At 37.5% G+C, this 12684-nt stretch overlaps 1 long non-coding RNA gene across 1 annotated transcript in view; it reads left to right on the top strand.

Moving 5' to 3' along the window:
* Nucleotides 1–11861, top strand: part of LOC137477628 (uncharacterized) — a 61809-nt gene extending 49948 nt beyond the window's left edge. The window contains exon 3 of the long non-coding RNA XR_011001106.1: nucleotides 11655–11861. This is a non-coding gene — a long non-coding RNA (uncharacterized lncRNA). The remainder of the gene's footprint in view (nucleotides 1–11654) is intronic.
* Nucleotides 11862–12684: the final 823 nt, after the last annotated feature.

Genomic DNA, 12684 nt, shown 5'->3' with positions numbered 1-12684 from the left:
GGTTTTTATTGTGGCATTGCATAAAGCATCCATACAAAGAGGAAACTGATGCCGACATAGGGAAAGTAATTTAATAATGTGATTGAAAAGAGCAGATTCAAAACTGGGAATAGAAATGCCCTAGTTATTTCTTCTGAAAAGAAAATTTCATTAAATTGCATTAGTTCTTGAAAATTTCTTTAAAATTTTTTTGAAGAAATCTTTCCTTGCATGAAATAAACTGCTAAAGCTTCCAGTAGGTTAAAGAAACCAACAAGACCTAAGCAAAATGTTGGGTAATTCCCTTATTAATCCTCGGTTTCTGTTTCTCTCTTTGGTTCAGCTCTTGTTTTCACTCTGCTTTTCTGCTAAGTAACAAGAACATATAAGGGTAAGGAAGCAATGTGTCATGCAGGTCTGTATCTTTATTATTCAGTGCAAGAGTACTCTGTTGCTTAGCTAAAGAACTGCAAATTTCTGTATTCTCCATCTTTTCCATCTTGTTCTCAGAATAAGAAATAGAGGCATCCTGTTCCTTGAAGTCATTAATCCAAGTTGGAATGATTAGCAGCACCATACTGCTAATATTATCGAAAATAAGGCTCAGGGTTTCAGGAAGCCAATGATGCAATCCTCCCCAAATTAATTTAAGCAATGAAAATACTGGCAGATTTAAGTTGTGATTTTAAATTTGCTCTGGTTAAAGTTTCTCTCTCTTTCCTTCTGCTACTGAGATAGGAGAAAGCAGTTTTCTAAAATGCTGTCTATAGTTTTATTTCTTGCCTGATGTGTTAGGAAGATTATTCTACTTTTTCTTAGCAGGAGTTTATATATTTATATATTTTTTTCCCCAGTAAGTACAAATTTCTAGGCTGCTGATCACTTCTCATGACTCTCTTCTGAACTTGCATTTTGATCCATGTCTCTAAATTACAGTGTTCCACATCAACCAGAGCATTCCAGCTGGGGTCCTTTTGGTGTTATCTGATGTACTTAAATGCTTTTCATGGGATCCTCCTTTCCAGAGCACTGCTGAAATCACATTGAGATGTTCTTTTTGGATAAGATGATGATGGTGACAGCTCATCAAACAGAATAGCTGAATGTATCACCAAACATTATGCCAAAATGTTGAAAGAATCAGTTCCCTGCTTCAGGCATGGCTCTCAAAGAAGCAATCTCACCTCTATAAGAGTTTCTATGGTACCAGTAATAAAATAGAAGTCTGTAATTTTCCTACAGTACTAATCTCATCCTTCCCAGACCTCTGCACTCAAGCCCATTCCAATGCAATTCTGTTATAGCAAATGGAGCCTCAGTGGTTATGACTGTGTCCCTTTCCATGGAGTTTTCAAGTGTTCAATGACTTTGTGCATTTCTGCTGCAAAGGTCTACTAAACACTTCTGTGTTCCTGAACCCCCCAGTGCTCAAAGAGCCTGAGAACAAATACCACACAGCTGCTTGGTAAGCTTCTGTTGTGATAAAATAAAGGAGTTGATCTTATTTCAGTTTCAATAAAAAACTTGTCTTCTAATGTGGCAACACAAATAGTGAGTAGTGAATGGTGAAAGAGAACAGCTCCCATATGGCTCAGGGTGTTTAGGCAGTTTGTCTGGTTCTATGTGGAAAAAGGAAATCCAGACTTAAGTCACAGTTTTGTAGACAAATGATGTCTAGCAGTATTTAGAAAGAATCTGAGCTGACTGTTGAACCCTTTCTACTCAGTGGGATCCACTGTATCAAAGACAGAGATGGCTGCCTTCATCTTTCAGAAATCCGACAGTGCATGTCACAAAAAAAGAAATATCTTTTAAAAGGGTTCAAATAGAGGGCTTACCACATCAATTAGGAGAATTTTGGAGCTTGAGACAATATCTGGACTTATCTGATACTCTGAATCCTACTGCAAAGGTATACACAGGCTGCTGGATTTGGAGTTCCCCTGAACAGTGAATAGGAATGGAAAAGAACATGGTAAACTGAGGAACAAACTCTTTCCAGATAAGTAGCAGAGGTCTTTTTCTCTTTTGATTTACCCTAACCAGGGCTTCACAAGTTGTTCTAGTGGAAAAAGTCTTATGGTTTTTATTTCCATGTATTTCAAGAGCTAAAAATTAGGCTGAAGTAATTGATGTTACTCAAATTACTACAGAGATGTTAATTTAATGACTTAGTTTAACTTTTTGCCTTAAGATTAATCTGTCTCACAGTGCTATTTTATGTAAAACTCCACCCATTCCCATGAAAGTCCTTTCATTAACTTCCATGTCCAGCTGATAAAGTTGCTCTCATCTCAAGAAAATAAAAAGTTCAGCTTATAAAAAGGTTTAAATCACAACTTTAATATTGCTTTTGGTGGAATTTCCCAGCTTATATTTAAGCTCCTTCTCCATCTTTCTCAACATCTTAAACCTCAGCTGTATCAGCAAAATGATGTGCTGGCATTTTGAACTTTTAAGTAATTATGTGACTGTCTTGCATGGGTGGTTTCCTCAGCATCAGCTGGAAGGCTGGATCCAATCTTTCCCATCCCTCATGTAGTCCTTGGGACTGTGTTAGGTTTGATATGTAGAGAAATTAAGCTGTGAAGAGAAGTGTTCAACAGATAAATCCATCAAGCATTTTGCCTGTTCTTAGAGGCTCTGTCTCTTTGAAGAGTTGCACAGATAATTGAAATTCAAATAGATAAATAAATGCAAGAACTGTCCAGAGATTACCCAGTAGTTTGACTGTTGGATAGATATGCTACATAGCTTGCAATCAAATTAATCTGCTTTGCTCTATGTTTGCTGCAAATAAAGTCACATAAAATTGCAAAGCCACCAAAATTCACATTCTTACCTGAAGCTGCTAGAACACAATACCAGAAACCTCTCTGAGTTGTCAAAATATGTCTTTAAGGTACTGCAGAAATAAACTTGACTTTAACTCTTTTTTAATTTGTCAATGCCAGCGTAAAAATATTTATTTCTTTTCTTTCTGACATTCCTAGAAAGGACATACAATTCAGCAGAAAACATTCTATTATAAAACATTTCTGCTCCCCAAACACTGTCATACTAAAGTGCAAGATACTCATATGTGAGTTACAGGTCTACTTTTCTTTCTCACATACACAAAAAGCTCAAGTACTTAAAGAGTCTTGGTGAGTTTACATCAATATATTCTACAGTTTTTAATGAATTTATGCTACTTCATGCTAGCAGAGAATGTTCTGAATCTCTCAAGAGCAAATGTTCCCTTTGATGGCATTTTGCTGTGAGGTGTTAGCATTGTTCCATCCTGACATGATCACTGCCTATTGTTCTTTCCAGATGCATATTTTCCCTTTAAGGTAAGCAATCATTTCATGGTGTCAAGTGTTCCTTGCCTGTGGAAGTCCTTGTAAAGCCACTCCTGAAATCACTTTCAATAGAGCATGAAAGCATACAACAGATATAAAGAAATTGCAAGGTTGCATTAAATTATTTCGGATTTTTAACATCTTAAAGTTGGGCTAATTCTCCATGAGTCCTTGTTAAGCTTGATAAGGCCATGAAAACATCCTCCAGTCATACTGGGAGCAAGAGCTGGGGCTGAGTGCTGAACACCAGAGGACAGTTACTCCTTGTCAGTGATGTTTGAAAATATCTCAGCAAATAACAATGACAAAAATAAAACTGCTCAGCAGAACTAACAGGTTCCTAGAAGCTCACATTCCTGTACATCAGGGATGTTACATCAACCAGGGCAGCAAACCCATTTAGTTGCATGGTATGAAATGGAGTAAACTGCTTCCACCAGCTTGTGAACAAGGAAAAGGTGAGGCAGGAGGGTGGTGTGCTGAATGTGGTACAGGACATCTGTGGGAGAAAGAGGAAAATAAACCAAATTTCAGTGCCAGATCCCCTGCAGAAAGCTGTACCTTGCTTGCTGATGTAACACTCAAGTCAGCCTCCGTTGTCCTTGCGGGCAACCTGAACTAATCTTTCTTTTCCATTGATCCTACAGCACCTGAAGCCTGGCCATTGATATAATTTGGAATAGCCTCAGGTTTGTGTCTCACTGCAACCTAAATGACAAGAAATCATTGCCTGACAGCAATATCTGGGGCATGCTCCCTTCTGCTGTTTTTTGCCCTTGGTACAATCTCTAAAAATGGGTTTAAATGCTAGTCTGTTAAAAGGAGAATTCTGTGTCCTTACTTCAAAGTCTTTATGCAAGCAAAGTTCCATCATGCCTGCCTGTTTTCTCAGAGATGTAGAAGGAAAGGAAAGAATGTTCAACATAATTCAACATAAGGTTTCAAAATCATGTTCAAAAAAGTCTGCAAGAAAGGAAAGGAGAAAAGAGAAGAAAAACAAAAAAGCTGTTGTAAAGCTATTGAATAGTATATATGGCATGTGCTTTTAGAGTATGAAGGAATAAGAACCTGAAAAGTAGAATGGACAGTTTCCTGAAATATGAGAACATGTAATCCTAACATTTTCCAATTCAATAACTGGATTTAGAAGCTTATTTAGAACTGTTATCCTTCTCCCAGAATTAATACTGCAGACCCAGTTAGCCTCAACAGCTTTTCAGAAAAAAAAAATTAAAAACCAACAAAAGCCATAACAAGAAATTAAAGTGAAAGAACTAAATAATGCACTCAATAAATAAAAAACATCACCTAATAACCTCACTTTCACAGATGTCTCTGACCTCTGTATGCAGAGTTGTCACCCACCGCTGGAATGGCCTGACAAGGAGTGAAACCATACCAAACTGAAATCCCAAGGATTTTTACGCAATGTAAAGGCAATCATCTTCACTGGAATTTGGCCAGAACACAGAGGCTATTAGACCATCATTTCACAACTGCTATGGGATTGTCAGTGGCAGAAGAAACTCTTTTTGTGCATCATCCAAAGGATGACACTGTTAGTAGAACAGGAACTCAAATCTGTCATGTTCTCTTATTTAAGCAGAGACCTGGCTTGACCTCTTTTAGTGCAGGAGAATGTGACAGGCTCACAGCCTCAGGTGAACTACCATGGCTGTGGGCTTGCTGCCAGACAGGAGACACTGAGCCTTGTAAAGAAATCTATCTGGAATAATTGGAAGTCTAACTTTTCATGGAGAATTATTGCAGCGTATTTCGGTCTGCATTTAAGCAGTTTGGTCAGATCAGCATTTCTGAAAGAGAAAAAGACAAAGAAATACAATTGTATGCATAACAGGCTTATTGTGGAGGTCTCCAGGTGGCTTTTCCTTTTTCTTTCAAGCCTGTGTTCCCTACTCACAATCCTTCAGACAATCCTAAGTAATGCTGATCTTTTCTTTATTTGTAATATCTTTTCCTAGAATATTTGTAAATGAGAATCAAATTTCCTTATTCAGTTTCCTGTGCTGTAGATGGTAAAATCAATTTTGAAACTTAGCCCACTAATGAATTTTACTGGTCTTAGGGTATTTATGAACTTACTATCATTTCCTGAAACTGTAAAGCTCAGATGGAATACTACCACATAGTTTCATCAGATGGCCATGCAATAGGGGCAGCTTTTCCCTGCTAGCAATGGTAACTGGGGAAAGCCCTTAAGATAATAATAATAACAGTAGGAAGTTAAAGAAGATAAATGAGAAAAACATGATAAAGCTTCTTCTTTAAAATAATTTCCAATCATGCACTCTCTTTTACCTTAATTGATTGATTTCCCTCATAAAATAAAATTATACAACTTGGAATATATTGACCATTTTAAAACTGCACTGTGCATTGTAGTAAGCACACCAAGCAGATGGTTGTGTGGCAGTTGACTTCCAAACAGATAAAGATTTAACTGTGTGCTTAATTCTCAGCATGATAGAAATCCTACTGAAGCTGAGAGGGATTATTCATCTACTTAAATTCTGTTTATGAGTTTTGCTGAATTAGAGCCAACAAGATATTAAATTCATTGTGAAACAGTCCAAAGTGATTTCAGAAAACATATAATGTATGTATTCAAGCAACAAGGAGAACTTGTGGAATGCAGCATGGCTATATTAGCTAATATGACTGATGGGTTTATAATTTTATGGTGTGACTCAGCACAATTCAAATCAGATTTTTTTTTTTAACTAGCAAATTTAAGCCAAGCTTTAGCTGAATCATATATTATTACATTCAATAAATCTAAGTAGTTACTTAACAATCTTTGAAACAAGAAATTTCTACATTATTTGAATGTTAGTATAGTGACTTTATTTTTGGTAATGGTTCCAGCTTCTATTAGTATTGTTAATGAAACATGAATTATTGACATGGAAGTATAGTTTGTATGAGCAGTAGAATAGTAGCACTGCCAAGTTTACAACCCTCACCAGTGAAAGTTAGGAATTTTGTTTAGCATCAGCTCTGTAGAGAAAAGTGCTTTATTAAATGCAGTCTTCCATAATTTTGTGTCATCTTCTAGTCCATGTTAGCCATTTCTTAGACTGCTAGGCTTGAGCCCAGTGGGCTGCAAATGATTTGGTGCCAGTAGGTCTGTGCACTGAAAATGGAGCAATAGTGGCCATTTAAATGTGCACTACAGCATGGCCAGCTGGAATGTCTTTCAAAGAGAAAAATGTACAGTAACATAAAAGAAATATCATGTTCAATCATTTATGAAAAATAGACAGGGCAGCATTTCCTCTTCGCTCTCCAGTGTGTACTCAGCATGCTCTTGTGAGTTGCAGCATAGCATTTTATTTACAAAGAATGAAGTGAAATATCAATAATTGTTTATCTTCTTTGGATGGCCTCAAAGTGTGCTGCCTGTGTTTTGAAAACCCTGTACTTCCCAGGAGAAGGGAGCAATTGAGTAAGAGATTTCAAGAGGATGTACAGCAGAAAAACGATTTGTCTACGTGCAATGTGATCCCTGCCTGCACTGCATGTAATGGTAATGCATCAGTGAGTGCTGGCAGCCATCCCCTGCATTTATTGTGGCTCCATGGCTTGGGTATTTGATGGAGTCAACAGTCTGCTCTGATCCTGCTGAACTCGTGGCTGTGAGGTGCAGTGTGCTTGGGTAGTTTTCTTATTTGAAAAGTCAGGTGAATAAAATGAAGGCAGAATCACAGCTTACAATAAAGGAAATAAGGATCTTAGCTTGTTCTCACAATGAATCCCAACCAGTGTTTGCCAAGGTTTGAGGCAGTCAGGTAAGATTCCGTCTCCTTTTTTATTCCTCTCTCACTCAAAACTCATTTCATTCTTTAAATTCACCACCCCAATCTTAACAAGGGTAGTGATGAGAAGCAGTTCTTATGATTTCCCAACTTCAACAGGAACAGCAAATATGGGAAATCTGCCTCTCCTTCAAGAAAATGCAATGCTCCCTGTATTGAAGTGTAATGTGCTGAAAGTTACATCATGGAAATGTTTCCTTAAAGAATCATGTTAATTATATAAATTATACACGTCAAATGATTACCACACAACATGATAATATTGATCCACAGATTTTTAAACCTACTCTGGAGTAACTAAACTACAGAAAGTGTTGCACTGAAATCTAGGAAGTATCACTTTTTGCAGGCCTGCAATCATTAGCTTGGTAGATTTCCAGGGTTCAGTCATCACCCCGTGTTTTAATCCTGACTAAAGCAGGGTGTGTGCTGAAGATAGGTGCTGTGTGGAGGGGCTGTGACTTAGTTAACCCGGTAAGAAGGCTCAGGAAGAGAGGACGTTGTGTGAGTCTTAAACTTTTCATAAACCTTCTTTGGACAGGGTGCACCTCACTTGACAAGACTGCTAGGTCTGAGCTATGAAGGGTCACAATGCCTTTGCAGTGGCCAGACACCTTGAAGCAATTTTTCTGCAGATTTTGTTTTGTACATTTACCAGCAGGTCTGGCAAGGTCAGTGCAGACATGACTTTGCGGAGCTGTGGTTATGACTTCCCAACACATCTCTAGTAAGAATGTTGTTTACGTCAAACAGCTGACCAGGTTTTCAAAAATTCTGCTAACCCTTAGCTCTGAGCACTTTCATAAAAACAGACATATGAATACTCCAGGTGAAAGTTAGTACTCCATAATAATGAGATCATATTTCATCATTTAATTTGCCTTTGGTCAACAAATAATATCTCAACTGAACTCTCAGTCTTTCTAACCTGCAAACATCTCCATACACAAAGAGCTTTCACATGCAGGAGTGTAAACCTCAGTTTGTATTAATGCTAAAGTTAAATTAGGGCAACTGTTCCTTTTTTAGATAGTTCCACACTGTTATCAAGTATTTCTAAGCTATTACATGAAAGCTATAATGTAGTTAAGGGTTATTACTGTGCAGATCAGTCTTTATTAGGCAACTGAGTCTTCTGACCTAAGGAAGGCTGAGACACTTCTGGAAGGATTGCAGCATATAGCAGTTAAAGTTATAACAGGGAACATCCAGTGACTTTCAGATTAATCTGTGACAAAGTTCATCTTTATTCCTTCTGCTGTTAGGATAAGAAGAGGTTTTGTTCTTGACTGAAAAAGTTATGACAGAAGAAAGCCACAATAATGTCCCTTACACTATGACTTCAGTAGTTCAGTTTCCTTTGCTCCTGGGAAGTGATTATAATATATTCACTGTTTGTATGGCTACTTCCAAACAAATATCCTTCTTACCATTGGAAAAATAAGGGATAGGGAAAAATGGAAGAACCAACAGAAAAAAACAGAGCTGTAAAATCAAAACTACTTTGTGTTACCATACCACATTTTAATTAAATCCTTATTCTAACTGGCACCAGAAATGTAAATAGTGTATGAAATTGATTCCATTTCAATTGAAAAATAAATTATTTTTTCTTTAAATTAATGTTCATTTCAACTCCATTTTAGAATAAAAATTCACATTTTCATGGATTTAAACTGATTTTCAAATTTGGATTATTTTTTCATTTTTACTGTAATTTTATCAAATTCTTTTGTAAAATTGAAACAAACCTAAGAGCTTACGTTTAGACCATGGGTCTAATTCCTGGTCTAAAGAATCACACAAACCTTAGAAAATTTTAGATTTTTTCTGTCAACTTCAGTTGCACAGTTTTGTGCAAGCCTACAGACAAGAAAGGTAATTCTGGGCATGTGATTCGTTCTGTTTTCATACCTACTGATTTTGCATGAAAGCAATTTCACTGGTGCCATAAATTAAAAGGAAAAAATATGTTTGTTTTTGCAGTGAAAAATGGTTTATCCCCAGTAACGTAGCAAAAGTAGTATTAGGTGAGTTTTGTGCTTTTTACACAGGAAAATTCCATCTGAAATGAAATTAGATCCTTGATTTCAAATAGACCTTTAGCTTCAGTGAACCCAGATTTCATTTCAAGCTCCTAAGGCAGTATCTGTTCACTTCAGTGCAGTGGTTTGCTCATCTATTGGATCAGTAGCCCATGGATTGGATCTCCAGCTATGGAATTTGGTCTCAATGGTTTTAAGCACGGAAGAGGCAATTAGTGTTGATGCATAAGAGACCCATTCTGGAGATGGACAGCCACTATTTATCTCTAGTAAAGGAACCTTCAGGGCAGGCCCAGTTTAAATTGCCTTGGTCCTTGAGTAGTAATCTTCCTGAGTCACTGCTCCCTGCTGTTGGAGGAGAGGAAGCAGTCCCATTGCTGTTCCTTTGAGGTAACCTTGAAAGATCTGTCTATAAAGAGGGTCACTGATACTGTATTTTATTTTGAGCTGATATTTTGCTTGTTAATATTTGGTGTGAGGTATCCCACAGCTACTGGCCAACTTGTTTCAGGAATTCCTTTAAAATTAGGATTTACAGGTGATAAACTAATATGGACCTCAATCTGTGCAAAAGGTCAACAGCCCGTCACAAAGTCTGATCAGGACCAGAGGTGGCTCTTACATTTGTGAAATTAAACCACGCTGAAATTTCAGTGACTAATAGTTGTGGACATTTATGGTCAGTAAACAGAACCTCTGAAAAAAACCTGGAGCTGAGAGTCTGGCAGCTTCAACTGTTACAAACACAGATTTATATTGCTCATTCTGAAACAGTAGGTTTCTACTTCCTCTTCTCATCAGACTTGCGCAAAGCAGTTGCCTCTCTATGCAACATAAATAGAGATAGATCTATAAGGGATCCCAGTTCAGTAATGCCAAAGTGCAGCAGTTAAGAGAGCATAAATCTGATAAAAATTAATGCCAGAGAGACTGTAGCCTTCACCCACTGTAAAACTCGGTCTGATGTGGGTCAGGCTGCAGCTGAGTCTTTTCTTCTTCAGTAAACTGGGCATGGTGGTGTGTCTTTTCAAAACCTTTGAACCCCCTGTGCAAAAGCTGTTTCCAACTGTCTTTCATATTTTAAAAGTATCACTTAGCAAATTGATCATGGATTATTTAATAATTCTTCTTGGTCAAGGCTTTAGTTGTATAACTTATTCAAAAGTTGGATTCATATAATCATGCTTTAGTTTTGTCTCTGATATTTTATGAATTGGAGTTACATTCACCAGAGATTCTTAGGGAGGATAACTCCTGAAAAGTAGCAGTCTCACTTGCTTTCTCTCCATTATTTTATTTATTCCTTATTTGTGCATAGACTTCAAAATTTTCCTTCATTACCATACTTCTGACTTTTGCAGACTAGCTCATGCGTGGAGATACACATACTGGAATGAAAGCATTTTATCACGTTTTTTAACAGGAAATTACCTTCCAGTTATACAAATTACCCAAATTAAGTAGATAAATGCAAGTGTGAGCAACAAGGAAGAATTATTTAGAACTCATTTGTATTCAGGTTATCACATTCATCATCCTCAGTCTTAGTCTGTGGTCCATTGGAGCTCCTAATATTGTTTGTACTATTTCCTTCTTTTTCTGTTTCCTGTTATTTATCTTTTCTTTGTTGTTTTATCTTTGTTGCTGTCACTCACCCTGACAAAAATGTATATAAAATCATTAAACAAATAATTAGTTGTAAGGCCATCTCTTGTCCGATAAATAGCAAAAAGAGCTTGTCTCTTTCTACAATTTATGGTTTTACTGAGAGTAAAATTCAGTGTAACTTCATAGTACCCAACTAGGATAAAAATTGAGAAAGAGTGGCTGAGGCAGAAGAGGGGTTTATGTCGGACTGGTGGAAGTTTTTTCTGACTCTTACCAGGGCCACGATATGCCAGTTTATCCCAGGATTCAGGTATTCCCAGCAGAGCTGTGGGACTGTAGTGTTATGTATAACTTCAGTAGGGGCCTGGGGCATTACAATTCTTCATTCTTCATAGTTCTACAATTCTTCATAGTTAAAAATAAGCCTAGAAATATCAAAACAGAAGCTGAAATTAGCTCATCACTATGAGCTTCTGTTTGTGTACTCATGTTTTTAAGCAACTGAGAACAAAATCTATTGGATAATCTTACAGCTGCCACAGTGAAGATGCTTATTCCCAGTCAGACATATGCAGCCCCTCCGAGGCCCATATGTCCTTAAAACTGACAGGAGTCTTTGGAAAAAGCCACCTTGGCACTGTCACCTTTTTAACAATGTGCAGTGACTCCATAAACCGAGACATGTTAGCAAGCAGGGAGTTCATGCAATGTCTGTGGAAATTACTGCTTTGGATCATTACATTTGTGAAAGATTTTAAGAAACCCCAAAATACTTTGAAAACAAACAAACAAACAAAAAAGCTTGCCCAAGGTATCCTCTTAGTGCACTATCATTCACAGAGTTGCATGGGCCAGGTTTGAAAAAAAGCAAATGGCTGAAGTATGTGCAATTTGTTTTGAACAGACATGGAAAGAAGCTGAATAATCACAACCAGAACAACCCTCAGGCTCTGAAACCTAAAGCACTGTGGCTGCCTGTGCCCACATTTCAAGCTGTGACTATGTGGGGCTTGAAGGATGTGCATGCATTGACCTGCTTCTTTGAATTTACCACTGAACTTCATTGAAGGATCAGAGCACTTAAAAAAAAACTTTTCCACCCTCAGTAGTCACCCAAATATAAGCAGGAGAGAAGGCTTTAAAAAACAGTACATCCAAGTTTTAACTCACAAAGTTCTTTTAGCAGCAGCAAAGCCACCTCTCAAGCCAGAGAGGAAATCCCAATTTTGTGGTATTTCCTACAATTGTAACTTACCATGTCCCCAGCCCGTGTGTTTAAGACTCTCCAGTGTGGAAATGAGGGCACAGGGGAAGGGAGCTGAGACACAAAGGGGTGTGGGCAGAAATGAGCCTGAGCTTGAGGGTTTAGGAGTCATCTCAGGTCACTTGAGCCTTCTTGTAACTGAGGATCCTCTGAGTAAAGCCTGAACAAGAGAGTCAGTTGAGTTACTAAACCTTTTGTGGGAACCAGTCTCTTCACTTAAAATTCTCATCTTTTCCCTTTAGAATGTGTAAATGAAAAAGGGCAGATTTAATCTCCTATTTTAGTAATTCTGCACGACTTAATACTTGAACAGACACCTGTGCCTGTGCATATGCCATAAACATTCTTCTTAGCTCTCAAAAATGTCTTTTTGGAGGCCAGATTTGGAAAAAGGGTTTAACATTGTTGTGTCTCCAGATGCCTCTAGATCAGATCCATGACATCTGATTTTTTTCTGCTTACAGAGGCAGAAAAGAAAACTTAAGTTCAGTTTTAGCAAATTAATTGTTCCATGTGTTTTTAAAGGTTGAATTAAAGGAATAAATAATTTATCAGCTGTAGGGGGGACATGATTTTTAAAGGGAATTGAGGAGCACAACAGTGAGACA

This window comes from Anomalospiza imberbis, chromosome 7, assembly GCF_031753505.1.
Source record: "Anomalospiza imberbis isolate Cuckoo-Finch-1a 21T00152 chromosome 7, ASM3175350v1, whole genome shotgun sequence".
In the NCBI taxonomy this organism is placed as follows: Eukaryota; Metazoa; Chordata; class Aves; order Passeriformes; family Viduidae; genus Anomalospiza; species Anomalospiza imberbis.
The sequence above is the reverse complement of the archived record's forward strand: the minus strand, read 5'-3'. Positions and strand labels throughout refer to the sequence as shown.